We start from the raw sequence: 14,825 nt of genomic DNA, 5'->3' as shown, positions 1-14,825 counted from the left end.
GAAAGAGTGAATACTTTCAATGAAAAGACTGCAGAGAGATCTGCAGCAGGAAATGAGCTTCTTGGACCAGTGAGTCCTGTAAGTGTTAAAAAGGGGTCAGTTAACCCCACAAATGATGAACTGAGTTAATTTGCATGCGAGCCAGAGAGCGAGGGGACCCACTGACAGTGGGGTTTACTCCAGGTACCAAATTATCATGACCCTTAATTGATAAGACAAAAAAATATTTAATTATTGAATGCTGGCAAGCTGGTTATGGGACCAGTCAGTTCAGGATAAAATTCTATAGTAAGGAATTAATTAAATGTTGAGAGACCTTTTACCAGTCATCAAGTGGGTTAATGAAGTACAGAGGAATATATTGTTAGGACACTGAGAAGCTGCTTAATTGATTAGATGTAAATAAGAATGATAAGTTTATGAGTGGATGGACTGTAAAGCTCAGTCAATTAATGGATGATGCTTGTTACCTTATGGAACTGAAATGAGGACTGAAATTGAATATAGATAAATTTGGTAATTGATGAGAACAACTAAAAGGAAAAATCAATTTATTGTCAATATAACTAGTGACCCAGCATCACTGAGGGTCTCTAATTTAAAGATTCAGTTGCAACGGACTTATGGACAACAGACATAAAAGATGAGAGAATGTTGTGAACCCACAAGTCTGGGACTATGAACAATTATGAGTAAGAGATTGTAATGACTGGTCCAGTAAACAGGAACCACATCGCACTCAAAGGGGAGGATGAGACCCCAAGAGGCGCTACATTCCTGTGCCTGCCAGGGTATGGTGAGGACAGGGTGCAGGGGAGGAGAAGCTCTGTGAAGCAAGATCTCGTTTTAATTCCTATAACTGTTGGCAACAAAAGATCTCATGTCCCTTTTTGTTTTCTTTATATTCGGAACATCAAGGCATAGCAAGTGAGTAAAGAGGGAGACACTCAAAGCAAAGGGGGATTAAATGAAGGATTTGGGACCACCAAGGTACAAACTCCCATAAGGTCCAACTAGATTCTAGAACCACAATTGTCCCCTTCGGTAGTCAGTGATCAGTGACAAGAACAGCTGTCAGACATAGAAACACAGAATTTGAGAAAGGACCACCTCAGCATCAAGCCCAGTCCCCTGGTATTGCATGAAACTATAATTATCAGACAGACTCCTAGAAGCAGAAGATATTTTAAAAGATTTTAAAGAAAATATTTTAAAGGACTACATGTCTATCTTATCTAAGGCTTACCATAGGAAATACTTGAACCATCCCAAAAAACCTCAAGATAACAGCATTTTTAACATTCTAAAGAGAAATTAAAGGGAGAGAGGGAGAGGGATGGAGTAATCTAACCTGAGCATAGGTAGTCGGAATACTCACGTGGGATGTAGAAGACTCATTCATGTCCCTGTTTCAATGCTTAGTTAAGAGGAGAGAGAGAGAAACTCCCCTATTGATTAGGACATTCATCCTGAAAGTGGGGAAAATCATAACAGAGACTTTGTTCTCAGTTTTCAGCATCCCAGGTGCAGGGGCAAATAAAGGGTGTACACTGCAGTGGTGCGTTGCATCCCCTTTGATTCCTGCCTCACACAAAGTTTAAAACCATCTGACTGGGAAGGGCAGTGGCATTTCTTTCAAGTAATGTTGAGAAAGTCAATTGACTTCATAGCTCATTATCTTCCCGATTCCTGCTAATCTTTCTTCACTCCACAGGTGTTAAAGACCCTCTAACCTTTCTAAAGGTCTTGGTGTTACACTACTCAAAGTATCTTTTCTTCTGCACTGTTGCAGTTTGTTAGCCATTCTGGTAATGTCTCTCTCCTGTTTCATAGTGCTGCAAACTGTTTTTGGCTCTAGTTAAAAAGCTTAACTCAGGCATGGTAATGAGTGACAGTGAAGTATTGGAGGCACTGTCAAGATGCTCAAGAAGGCTAGATTTTGTTTTATGAATCTGAATAAAAGATGTACATTTAACTATAATGACTACAGGACTAATGGCACAATTTTAAAAAATATTTCAACTATTTGTTGCCTAGTTTCTTGTGATTTTTTTAAACTTTATATATAATCTAGTTGTAACAGGGGGCCTTCTTAGGGCCCCATCTACTGATGGCCCCACCCACTTGTTCTGAGCCAACTGCCTGCCTTTTCTCCTGCCACACCTTGATGATATTTAATTACTTTGTTAATTAGGCAGGAGGCTGCCCATTTCTTGCCCCAATGCCAGGGGGCACTATCTGCAGCTCCGTTCCTCCCCTACACCGCAGCCCAAGCCTCACAGATGGCATCTACTAGTTGTGGATCCTCCAGTCCAGACCCCAACTGAATCCCTCCACTCAGGCGGCCTACTCCATCTTCATTCTAGGCTGCATAGCTCCCTGAGCTGTTCCCCCTTACAGGTGTGGTCCCCCTGGGACCTTTGGCTACACTGGCCCTGGCCTCACCTCCAGGCCAGTCGGAACCCCAGGTCCTCAGCTCTGGGCATCCCTTGCGGTGGGCCCCTGGCCCTTCAACCCTTCTGGTCCTGGCCCCAGCATTGACCAGTTGGGGGATTTCAAGACAGGTTTCCAAGTTTATAGCCCCACTCTCTCTCCGGGGTCCACCTTCCAGACCCTACAAGGGCACAACCTGGCTGTGGGAGCTGGGGTTCTTAAGGTGCCCTGACCTGCCTTTCACCAGGGTGGTAACTGGCCTGGCATTTCCTGGCTGGTTACCACCCCACTGAGAGCCCCATCAGGCCACCCACTCCTGGCAGGGTGCAGTTTTAGGTTATGCCCAAGACCAGGCGCCTCCAAGCCATCCCCTACAGTTCCTGCCCTTACCTCCAAGATGTTGCCAGTAGGCAACTGCTCTGTTTATATAGGCAGCCAAAGATCTGAAATGGCCTCTGCAATCAAGCACCTGCTGGCTGCTTGGCTCAGTTCTTAAAGTGGCAGGCAAAAACAGTGCCCTACCACACTAGTAAATCAGTACGCATTCCAATATATTTATTTTTGCTTTGATTTTAAACTGAATAATATAGTGCTAGCCCCAAAGCATATTATTCTCTTTAACTGAAGACTAATATATGTTGTGTTATATGTGATGATGTGCCACAGCATCTACACCCCACTTTTCAAAATCTTAGATCTGTCCATACCCAGGTGAGTACTTCCACCAGCAGGTTATGGTTCATTCTGGTGTAGCTGTCATTCTGTGGTTTGGCTGCGATCAGAAATTCTATCCGGAACCCAAGAAACCTTTCCTGACTAAAGAAATTGGCAACTTCTTATGAAAAGTTTGTATTTCAATAAATTCACTGTTTTATGATGAAAAGTGTTATATACATTTCCAACTAACACTACTAAGGAAAGCCTAACTTCTTCAGACTCTCAAGTGGTTGTTTGTGCCAAAATGTTCCCTGTGAGCAGCATCCTGACAATGGTTTGATCTCTGGTTAGAAAGTCTTTTGAAACTTTTATTGTCCTTTTTGCTCTTTTGGCTTCCACTCTTGGCAAAAAAGCCATATAGCCTGTCCGGAAATAGGTTCTTAACATCTGATTTTTCGACCATTGTCTTAACCCTTTAAGTGTTTACTAGTAGGTCTTTTATATGAAGCCATTGCCTCACCTTTCTGCTTCTTTCCCGACTGCCTTCTATTAAACTAAACCAACAATTGCATAGAGCATAGATTTAAAATAACCAGGCCACATACAGTATTCATAAATTATTAAAAAGCAGCTTCTCTGTCTTTCACATAATTTGCTCTGGGAGGCTAGATGTGAGTTCATGACTTTGTACCCTAACCTGCCAGTCTGTTTCACTTAAGTCACTCTGCCAGAATCCACGGAAATTCTGTTAAAGATACATAGGCTGTAACTTTGCCTGTGGAGATGTTTTCCTAATAGCTTTGTAAAGATTAACGTTTTCTGAAAGTGTTAGGGCTAGGCCTATTTCCAACTATGGAGCTGCTGAGCCAGATTCTGATCATACTTTCACTAGCATAGTAGTCAATCCTCTGGATCATGGTGTAGACGCAAGGGGTCTAGTCAGAGGTTGGTTGAATCTGTTTGTGGCTGACAACCCAATTCAAGAGTGACACAGCTACAAGTTTCACAGATCCATGTGTTGTCCAAGCTGGAGCCCAAATTTATAGCATGCTGCTTTCTTCTTTCTTGCTTTGCTTCCATTCTCTGGATCAAAGCTGCTTCATATTGAGCTGCACCCAGTGCCAGGTTTCCCCTGCAAATTGGAAAGGATTATGCATGCTTCTCCCAGCTTTCTATGTTGATGTTGAATGACTTCATATCATTTTTGCACACATCGTGGTACCACCATAGAAGGAGACCACACTTTCTGGAGCCATCTCAAATCTTAGTGTACAAAATATTCTTGGGGATACGGTCTTCCTCCATTCTTCTGACATGGTCAATCCATCAAAACCTTTTCTTCTCAATAATGGGTTCTAAGCATGTCAGTCCTGTGGGCTTCAGTACCTCTGTGTTTGGTATTCTGTCTTCCCACTTTTTTTACAGGATCTTATGCAGAAACCTCATGTGGAAGCTGTTCAGTTGCTAGTTTAAATCTCGAGTAACTCCCCTGACCTTGATGCAAAACTGCCAACTCTGAGTTTTGTGCGGGCCCTCTCCCGATCCCACCTGGGTCGCCATGTGCGAGTTCTCTCCCGATCCCATCCTCGTCGCCATGTGCGAGCCGGGGGCAAGCCGGGCCCGTCTTTGCGCACGCGGGCTGTGGCCAGCAGCCCGGGCATGCTGGGTTGGAGAGGACCGGTGGCGAGCTAGAATTAGTCACGGATGCATAATGGTTGATTTAAAGATTGTTTACTTACACCAAAGATGGTCGTGATTGAAACTCTGCGGGTTCGGTAGTTTCTTGTACAGGAAGGGATACGTCTAGGAATTTATCGGCGACGGGGAGAGGCTAGAGGCTGTTCGTTCTTTTCCCCGGAGCTGTTGAAGCTCCGCGGGTTCGGTTATCAGGCCTCTATTGCCTTTTAAGAAAAGCGTTGGGTCCGTAAGGATCCGCAGCGCTTAGAGATCTTCACACTCTCCCTCTCGAACTCCAATTGCTCTCTCTCCAACTTGGGCGGAAACCACCCAAGCTCTTTATACGGCTAGCAAGCCAATCGCTAGCTGCCACGTGTGCATGTATTAGAATTGGCCAATAATGTGGCACAAATTAGAATACAAATGGCGGTAACTCTTTGCACCGAGCCTTTCCTGGATGCAAAAGAAATGCACCATGCAAAGAAAGCTACAAATTTGGCGGGAATACTCCATTGCACCGGGGTTCTCCTCTGCAGCAGAAAACTCCACCGTGCAAAGAAGCTGCAATTTAGCGAGAAAATAATTTAGCAGTGCCGAAGTGCACACAAACAAAAAATCACAACTTTGGGTTGTGACAAGTTTTAGTAGACTTTGGGCTTCAGATCCTTCTATAAGTGTACAAAATATCCTAGTCCTCTCTGATTGGCTGTGTTTTCCATTCACCTGCCTACTGATGAAGAACTAATCTAAAGGGCTACATAGACTGATGAGCAGCCTGGTCCCTCACTCTGTGTAGCAGACAGAGCTTTCTCTTATCATCCTCGGCCGATTAAGGGCTACATTTCATCAGTCCTTTTTCGATCTCTGAACTAGTTGGGGGCAACTGTCTGAAGTTCTCCACCTACCCTTTACCTGTACACATACCTCTGATTTCTAAGCTCATGTCCTATGTGGTTTCTGTTTCTCCATGTTCATGAACCCCAACAATAACCTCTCAGGCCTTTGCTTCCAGTCTTATTCCAGGAGTTTTCAGTGGGTGACAGAGTTGCTTGTGGGGGCACTGAGGACAGGCCAGAGGAACCTGGAGGATACTGGGGAGTTCAGATCATGATCCATGAGTGACATTAAGATCTTGGGAGGGCTCATGCAACATATGCATCATTGGCAAAGTCCTGAGCCTGATGGAAGAGGAAGGCATTGCCAGAAGAGTTATTAATTTGTGTGGAGTGGAGCTGTGGATGATGGAGATTTGGGAGGAGTCAGACTAATGTTTCGGCTGAGGGGAGAAATAGTGGGAAGTTCAGGATATGCAGGAATGACTTTCTTGCTATGGCTTATGAAATCGGAGACAAGATATTGAACTTCAGACTAATGGAGGGGTGTTCAGCCCACAGTCCCTCAACCAGATCTGGCCCACAGAACTCTGTCATCTGGCCTGCAGGGTTCCTAAAGGGTTTCAAAATTTGATGTTAGGGGAGCAGGCAGCCTTAATTTCTGCTCCCTTGCTGCCAGATCTGTGGCATGGGACCCAATCCAGTGCTGACTGTTGGTTCCAGCCTGTGGACCAGCCCCACACCAATCATCCAGATCACAAGTCCAAAAGGTCGAGCATTTTATCACTTTTGTTCATAGTATGGAAGTTTAACCAGCACTGTCACAACTAGGAGTCTGCTCATCTTCCACAAAGTATTTTGTTCTGATGTGCAGCAAGTTTTGAGGATTTATGCTACACCTGTATGAGCAACCATTAATCAGAAATGAACCCTTGACATAGGTCTATAAAATACCCTCTTCCTTCTTATAATTCCTTAAATATTTATACATGCCATTGTGCTGTACTCTTTTATTTCACAAATATTACTTAATGAAATATGAGCCTAAAACTAAGGTTTCTGCGAATGTCGAGTCATAAGAATGATGTTCACCTCGCTTGTATAGTCATTTGTGCTGCATGAAAGATTTTTAGTGCCGTAATTCAAAATGCGACTGCTAGTTTCACATGGATTTGATTGTTCAAAATTTTCTGTTACCCTCTTTATCCCACTGAGGACAGCTTTCTTGTTCAGGTACACATAACCGCGAAAAAACAGCTCTTTGCTGCGTTGGATAGATTTATCTTATACCTATGAATTTTATATTACTAATTATCTACCTATTCTGCCAATTTATCATTACATCTTCTAAGTATTCACTAGTATTTTCAATAAAAGGAGAAATATTAAGCATAGTTTCATGTCAACATTTACAATTATGTATCCATTCCACTTCAGGGAAATAAAGATGTGCTGGAATTAAAAAAAAAAAACTTGAACATTTAGTGCTCTTATAGGTTAAACATTTTCAGAAGTTTTATAGTATGACTATAGTCTTTCTGATAAATGACAAAGTATGAGAAATAGCAAAAGAAATGCATTCTTTCAGTAGTTTTAAGAACCAAAGACTCATTGGCACAAAGTTATAAAAAATATAATCAATATAAGAGGCAGTAGCATTTTTTTTTCCTCTCCAATATAACTATAATTAATTTTATTTATTTTTTAATAATTTTTCTTATCTTCTCTTAATAAATATATGAAAGCATGGTGGTAGTCACATTTATTGGTGGTGACACGTATTTTAAAATATCTGGTTTATAATTCTAAATCTAGTTTCAATCAAGAAAGGGAGATTTGTTTGTATAATAGCTAGTTTGGAATGTATTCTGTCTGTGCTGTAAATGTACGTGCTTCATTAGCATATTCTTCTTTTCTGCTGATTGAGAGCCATTTGTTTAATTAAAATAATAAAGGTAAGAAGCACTAGATAAGTGATTCTCAACCAAGATACCACAGCACCCTACAAGATCCTTGTAAGGGTACCCTGGGGCAGAAACATAACCTGAAATTCTGGTGCTCTGGGAAGTACAAGGTGGGACCAGGGGAGGAGCACAGTAAGTCCTCACATAGGGGCTACAGTGGCACAGTCTGATGCTGCCTCAGTGGGGGCTGGCATTCCAGTGCCTGCTCTAAACCAGCATCTGAGGCTGGCATCCTGGTCACCCACCCTCCCCAAGTTAGGTTACCACCGTGAAGTATCATGCAATATTAGCATTGCTAGGTGTGCACAAAATCAGCCCAGGCTTATTTGCAATACAAACCCAGAGCTTTCAACTAGAAATTCATAGTGTCAAAAGCAATCTGACCTGTTGTGCTCTGAATTCTTTGCAACAAAAGAATGCTCTATTATTTTTCTGTAGTCAAGAAATGACTGAAACCTAAGAGCTGGCATTTTCTGAGCAGTGCCTTGGGTCTGATGAGCAGTGCCTTGGGTCTAAAAAAGGCTGAGAGCTCCTATACTCTATTGATAGACAACCAGAGAAACTGAAATAGCAGTCCAGCTGAACCTACACTGCTGCTGTGCAACAGCAATCTAATCTTTTGATACAATGCACCTTTGAACTATTCAGGCCTCAATCTTTCTTCTGGCTGAGGTCTTATTTTTTGCTAAATGTATCTACTGCAAAATGGACCTAAACCCCCAGTCATTTCATATAAACCACTGAACAACAGACATCAATGTATTTGATCAAGCTATCAGGAGGTAAGGGGCTTGTATCCACTACCAATTTTCTGAACAGTCCTTCTGTTCGCTTTCCATGCAAACACTTAAAATTATAGCATCAGACATGCAGATACTAATAATGCTTAAGCATGTGTGTTTAAGAACTAAAAATTATAGTTGCATCCAAGTTTAGATGGCAAATCTTTTTCTTAACACAAAAAGGTGTTTAGTTCCCATGTGGAATTTTAAGAGAGGATGTGGTTTTCAAGTTGAATCCCAAGAAGCATATCCAGCAGAGCAGAAATATGAAATGCTATATACTGTACATTTTTAGGAAACAAAAAAGCCTCAAAAGATACAAAAAAATGGAAACAAAACCAAGAGCTATAGCAGTTTGCCCCTGACACCTAAGCCATCATTGCTTACTACAGCAGGGTCAACCTTTTTTGGCAGGCATGCCATAAATCATCCCCACACCCTCCCTCAGTGGCCATAGCAGAAGTATTCATGTTGCGGCCCTGTCAGATTCTAACGAATCTGCAAATTTTGCTAAATACCTGTCATCGACAAGACAGGAGAAGAAGAACCATCCCCAGTGCTCACCCCCTGCTCTGCTTTCTGCTTCCTGCAGGGGCTCTCTACCCGATCTGCCTCTCTGCTTTCTAACCCACGCTCCCTGCCTGATTTGCTGCTTTTTTCAGCTTCCTGCCATCAGCTTCTTGCCTGGTCTGCATCTCTGCTCCCTTCTCTGTTCTTTCTACCTGATCTACTGTTCTGCTTCCTGCTCCCTGCCTGATATGCTGCTTGTTCTGCTTCCTGCCTTGTGCTCCTTGCCTGATCTGCTGCTTTGCTCCTGGTCCGATCAGCTGCTCTGCTTTCTGCTCCATGCTCCCAGTCTCATCTGCTCCCTGCCCCATGCTCTATGCTGGATCTGCTGCTCTGCTTTCTGCTCTTCCCTCCCAGCCCAATCTGCTGCTCTTTCTGTCCCCCAGGCTCCCTACCTGATCTGCCACTCTGATTTCTGCTTCCTGCCGAATCTGGGGCTCTGCTTGGTGCCCCATGCTCCTTGCTGCATCTGACCCTCAGCTTTCTGTCCAGTGCTTCTTGCCTGATCTACTGTTCTGCTTTTTGCTCCTTCCCCCCCAGTGCTCCCTGCCCGATCTACTGCTGTTTTCTGCTCAGTCTCTCTACCTCCTCTGCCACTCTGATCTCCGCTTCCTGCCCCATGCTCACTGCCCGATCTGCTGCTCTGCTTTCTGCCCCGCGGCCCCCGCTCTGCTCTGACACTGATTTCTGCTTCCTGCCCCGTGCTCCCGGCCCTGTGCCCAGGCTGGATCCTGCTCCTCAGCTTTGTGCGGGGGGGCTCCCTGCCCGATCTACAACTCTGCTCCCTGCCCGCCCTACTGTTCCCGCTGGGCCCGCAAGGGCGGGCTGCACAGGGCGCGGCCTGGCAGAGGGAGGTGGCGGCGGCGCATGCGCACTGCGCCCCGCGGGCTCCGGGGCTAGGACGGGACCGGCCGGGGCAACGGCTGCAGCAGCGGCGGCCGTGCTGGTAGGAGCAGTCCCGGGAGCGTCTGTCCCGGTCCCGGGCGGGTAGGAGCCGCCTGGGGTCTAGCCCAGGACGAAACCCAGGAACCCAAGTGGAAGCACAACACCCTAAACAATTTCTCCGTGAAACAGGCATCTTGTTAATAGGCAGGCACGCTTCTTTGGGTAGACGTGGTATCTTTTATTAAACCAGCGGAACAGTTGAAAAAAAGTTCTTGGCAAGCTTTTGGATGCAGTCACCCTCCTTCAGACATAGGCATAGGGTTGCCAGCCCTCCAGGATTGGCCCGCAGTCTCCAGGATATAGAGTTAAATCCCCCGGAGACTGCTGAGAGTCACGGGAGAGATAAACAATAGGGAATTCATTCAAGTAAGTATTAATTGTTGAATCTGATTGATACAGTAGTCCATCGGGTTTTTAAAATGTAACAGTAATGGGCATTTGCCTTACTGATGTAAAGTCTACGCGCTGTAATCCATAACTGATGTAAGTAAGCACGTGGGCGCGTTCACGTTGTGTTGCGGGCCTTTTGGCATTCCAGAAACCTCCCGGAATAGATTCAGACAGAGTTGGCAGCCCTACATAGGGAGTCTCTGCTGCTCTGAGACTCCAAGGTGTGAAAGAAGAAGTGTAACTGCGCCCGAAAGCTTGCTAAGAACTTTTTTTCCCGAAGACTAGGTTGGTCTAATAAAAGATAGGCAGGAAAGGTTCTTTAAGTAATGTGCTATGTCCCTAGACCAACACGGTGACAACCAAAAACCCAGTTAGTTAATGTTTCCTCCACTGGGCAGGCTTCACTGTCCTCCTCACTTCCCCTGCCTGTACAGGACTTTTAACACTTCAGGGGCAACACTAATGCAGGATTCTTCACCCGTGGCTGCACAGGTCTAGACAGACTGTCCCCTGGTGCAGGGCCAGGTGTTTGAACTGAGGCTCGGAGTCTCCTGGGTATTTTTTTTCTTTTTTTTTTTTTTGAGACAGCCAGAGTGACTGGAATGTGGCTCAGTTCATATTGAAGCGTTTCATCCCCACCCAGCCCTGCTACATGTTACATGTATTGCGCCGTTGACTAGTGTATTGCGCCATGTGTTTAAAGTAGCTATCACACACGTGGCTGCTGCAGCGTGCAATGAATTCAGAGCGGCCATGTGTGCAAAGGAGTTATCGCACAATTCGCTGGTGATTTGTGCAGTGAATTCACACCAGCCACCTATGCAAAATAGTTACCACACCATTCACTGGTGAATCGCACACTGAATTCAGGGCAGCTGTGCATGCAAAGGAATTATCGCGCAATGCACTGGTGAATCACACAGTGAATTCAGAGTGGCCACATGTGCAAAGGAGTTATTGTACAAGTCACTGGTGGATCATGCATTGAATTTACAGCGGCCTCACGGGCAAAGTAGTTATCACCCCATAAAAATGACTATCCAGCTATAGAAAAAGCCAACCTGCTATAAAGTTAGTTTTTGAAAAGGTGTCACATCTCTATAGCTGGTTTTCTACCCAGCTTTAATTTGAAGATGTAGCAGTGTACTTACAGATGGACAAACCTTTTGTCCCCACATTGTATCAAGTGAAATACCTGAATTAACACTTTCTCTTGGAATAGTTCCGCCTGCTGGGTGCAAATGGGTATTTAAGGGGCTTGTTACACATTGCACTTAAAGCTTCTCAAATGTCAGTTGGTGTTAATGTTAGTTTAGACTAGTCACCACACACATTCAGGCTAAAACCCTCTGGCTGTCCCTGACCTGTACAGCTGTGACTTGCTATTAGAGGGCTGCTGGACTAGAATCTACAGCTGTGAGTTTTCCTTACAGAACAGGAGGGGGAAGATGCTCCATCCTGAGATGCTGGAGGACTGAAACTCAGGTGACTTATCTCTAGGGAGTGGCCACTTGTTTGTGGAACACAAGATGGGTAACGTGGGTCAGAGACAAATCTGCCCTGGAGTGGTGTAACTTTTAAGATGCCAAAAGGGTGCTTAAAACTAGTTTACACATTTTAATGTATAGGCAGTCGAGGGGTTGAGAGCTCCCTGAGCTGCCTAAAATTAATGTGTAAGAAAGGCTTATGCCTCATGTGTAATCCTGCATCTGTTTGAGGCCAGTGGTACCCAGTCAGCGCCATGTTAAACTGTTTTTGTATAGATTCATATAGATTGGAAGGGGCCTCACAAAATCATTGGGTTCAGCCCCCCTGTACTAGGCAGGAAAGACAACTGGGGTCAGGTGACACCAGCAAGGTGACCATCCAGTCCTCTCTTGAAGATTTCTAGGGTAGGTGATTTCACCACCTCTGGAGGGAGTTTATTCCACAGTCTGGACACCTGAATGTAAAGGAGTTTTTCCTAGAATTCAGCCTGAAGTGGCCTTCCAGGAGTTTGTATCCATTGCTCCTGGTTTTCCCCAAGGGTGCCCTAGTGAACAGGTGTTCACTGGACTCTTGATGTACTACCCTGATGTAGCAGTAAGCTGCTACCAAGTCTCCTCTCAGCCTTCTCTTCTTTAGGCTGAAGAGGCCCAAGTTGCTCAGTCTCTTCTTGTATGGTCTGCCTTGAAAGTCCCTGATCATATGGGTGGTTCTTCTCTGGACCCTCTCAAGTTTTTTCACATCCTTACTGAAGTGCAGTGCCCAGAACTGGATGCAGTATCCACCTGTGGTCTCACTAGTGCTGAGTACAGTGGAAGAATCACTTCCTTGGTTTTACATGAGATGCATCAATTGATGCATGCCAGAGTGTTGTTTGCCCTACTGGTTGTGTGTTTTTAGTCTATTGGGCATGAAGGAGAAATTGATTCGATTGCAGAGGTGTCAGGACTAGTGGGATAGGAACAAATGAAGGAGTGCTGGGCAAATAACCTGCCTGGAGGACAGAATAGGAATGTGAACTAGCAACACCTTGATACGATGTGTGTCTGATTCACTGAACTGAGGGCCCTGCTACACCTTCAGATTAAAGGTGGATAGAAACAAGCTATAGAGTTGTTACACTTCTTCAAGCACTATCTTTATAGCTTGTTGGCTCTCTATAGCTGGGTAAGTCATTTTTATCATGTGGTAATTACTTTGTATGTGTGACTGGTCTAAATTCACCAGTTAATACTGTGATAATTAATTTATGCTTGTGACGCCTTATTTTGCAGGTGTGGCCTGTTTTCATCTATTGCAAACTGACCAGTTAATTGTATAATAGACATAACATGTAGCAGGGATCTGAGTCAGCACCGAGCAAAGGTGGATATGTTACTTCCAGGTTCAGAGGTTGTGTGCACAGAACAGCATGGTGTGCTTCAACAGGACACTGCCTCATGCAGTAATGTTCAGCACTTTGCAAATGAGGGCCCAAGGTCTGAAGTGAGGCACACAATAAGAAAAGGGCCAGACGATTAACAACCAGCCTTAAAGTTTGGGTTTAGTGTCTAGCTCAGCGCACACGGGAGCTCTATGTTGGAGGCAGGACTCAAATTCAGTTATCCGGTACATATTTCAACTCCCCTTGCTATAAAATTAATTTGTATGCCCTTGCAACCCCATCTCTCTTCCGCAAAAAAATGAGGCTGTGGCTGAACACTTCCTTTGTCACAAACCACCCTGATATGTCCCTAGGTCATGTCTATCCCGTGTCCTTAATGAGGTTGGTTTCCTGTGGAAAAATGGGATGGAACTGTACAATTAAGATAGTCATAGTACTTCAGCAGACACTGGTTGAGTTAGATGTGCAGGAAATTTCCTATCTTTTGAGTGCTTGTTCTTGAAACTTTAATGTTCTTTTCACTTTTTTTTTGCATGTATAACATTTATTTAACATTTCCTCCTTTAAACACCATCTAACTGCACATTTTAAAAATGTCTGTTTCAAGGAGGGAGAGAAATTGTTTAAGGTGTTGTCATTCCAGCTGGGATTAATGGGTTTCCTTCACTACAAGTTTCTCTTCCACAAGGAAGGAGTTTGAAGGAAGCAGTTTTGGGCAACTGTTATAAATGGTGCTTTTAATAATGTCAGGTGTAAAATGAAGGACCTGACTTAGTGACTGCAGAGGATCAAACTATCAGTCCAGTTAGTGCTTTCTGCATTGAAATGTTTCTTGTCAGACTGTATACCTTTTTGAGATTTTTCTAGTCTACACCTATTATCTGCTGCGTTGCATGTTTTCAGACACCAGCTTCTTCGTGTAATCCCATCTAACAGAGCTTTTGGGATGTTGATCTACCCTAACTCTGTGCTGTCTCTTTATTTACTTCATCCTCCTACAGCCATCTCTCTGTCTTCACATACTGCACCTTCTCCCCAACTATCTCCCCAGTTTCCCCAAGTATTTGAAAATGTGCTGTAGAGAACAATGCAGAGTTGGCACGAGGATAGAGTAAATGACCTAATGTCTAATTTCTCTCTTGTCCCTGCCAGCTATTTTTGTTCAGGTTCAAATGTTGGCAACTATTTGACCTTTTAAAATCTAACCTAGCAGTACCCTAGCCTTTCCCTTGTTTAAAAAAACAAAAACAAAGAACCCTTAGGATATGTTTGCAATGGTCTGAAGTATGTTTTATTTTTCCCCTTTGGACAATTGTTGATGGTCCTGAATCTTCTGTTGTACCAGAGCATTCAGCAATATTGGGTTACTAATAAAAGCATATTATTCTTTTTAAAAAACAATGTTAATTTGTTTTCAAACCAGAAGTTGCTTGCCAACTGTTTAAAATCCAAATGAATGTTTTTATTACAGAAATATTCCCTTCCTGTTTTAGGGTGATATACCATGTTGCTTTGCAGCCTTTTGCCTTGGGGATAGCTACATTTACAGGGTAGAGCATTTTTGTTATGTATTCTGGAGTGGGTAAAAGCTATAAATAGGGTTTAAACATAAAATTGTGTTGGGCAGTCTTTTTGTTTTGTTTATGCAGTGTATCACAATACAGTTCTCGTGAGCGCCTCAAGACTCCTAGAAAGCAGGGGGGTAGAA

The 14,825-nt window shown here is 44.0% G+C and overlaps 1 protein-coding gene across 3 annotated transcripts in view; it reads left to right on the top strand.

Annotated features, from left to right (window-relative positions):
- PRRG1 (proline rich and Gla domain 1) overlaps positions 1 to 14,825 on the top strand; it is a 105,356-nt gene that overhangs the window by 44,228 nt on the left and 46,303 nt on the right. Inside the window, exon 1 of one of the 3 annotated variants that reach the window (XM_025205253.1) lies at positions 11,701 to 11,733. The exons of the other annotated variants lie outside the window; for them this stretch is intronic. The gene's annotated coding sequence lies outside the window, so the exon portion shown is untranslated. Of the gene's footprint in view, positions 1 to 11,700; positions 11,734 to 14,825 lie in introns of those variants that run through there. 3 annotated transcript variants of the gene reach the window in all.

This window comes from Alligator sinensis, unplaced genomic scaffold (assembly GCF_000455745.1).
Source record: "Alligator sinensis unplaced genomic scaffold, ASM45574v1 scaffold243_1, whole genome shotgun sequence".
Taxonomy (NCBI): domain Eukaryota; kingdom Metazoa; phylum Chordata; order Crocodylia; family Alligatoridae; genus Alligator; species Alligator sinensis.
This window is presented reverse-complemented; position numbering and strand designations above follow the sequence as displayed.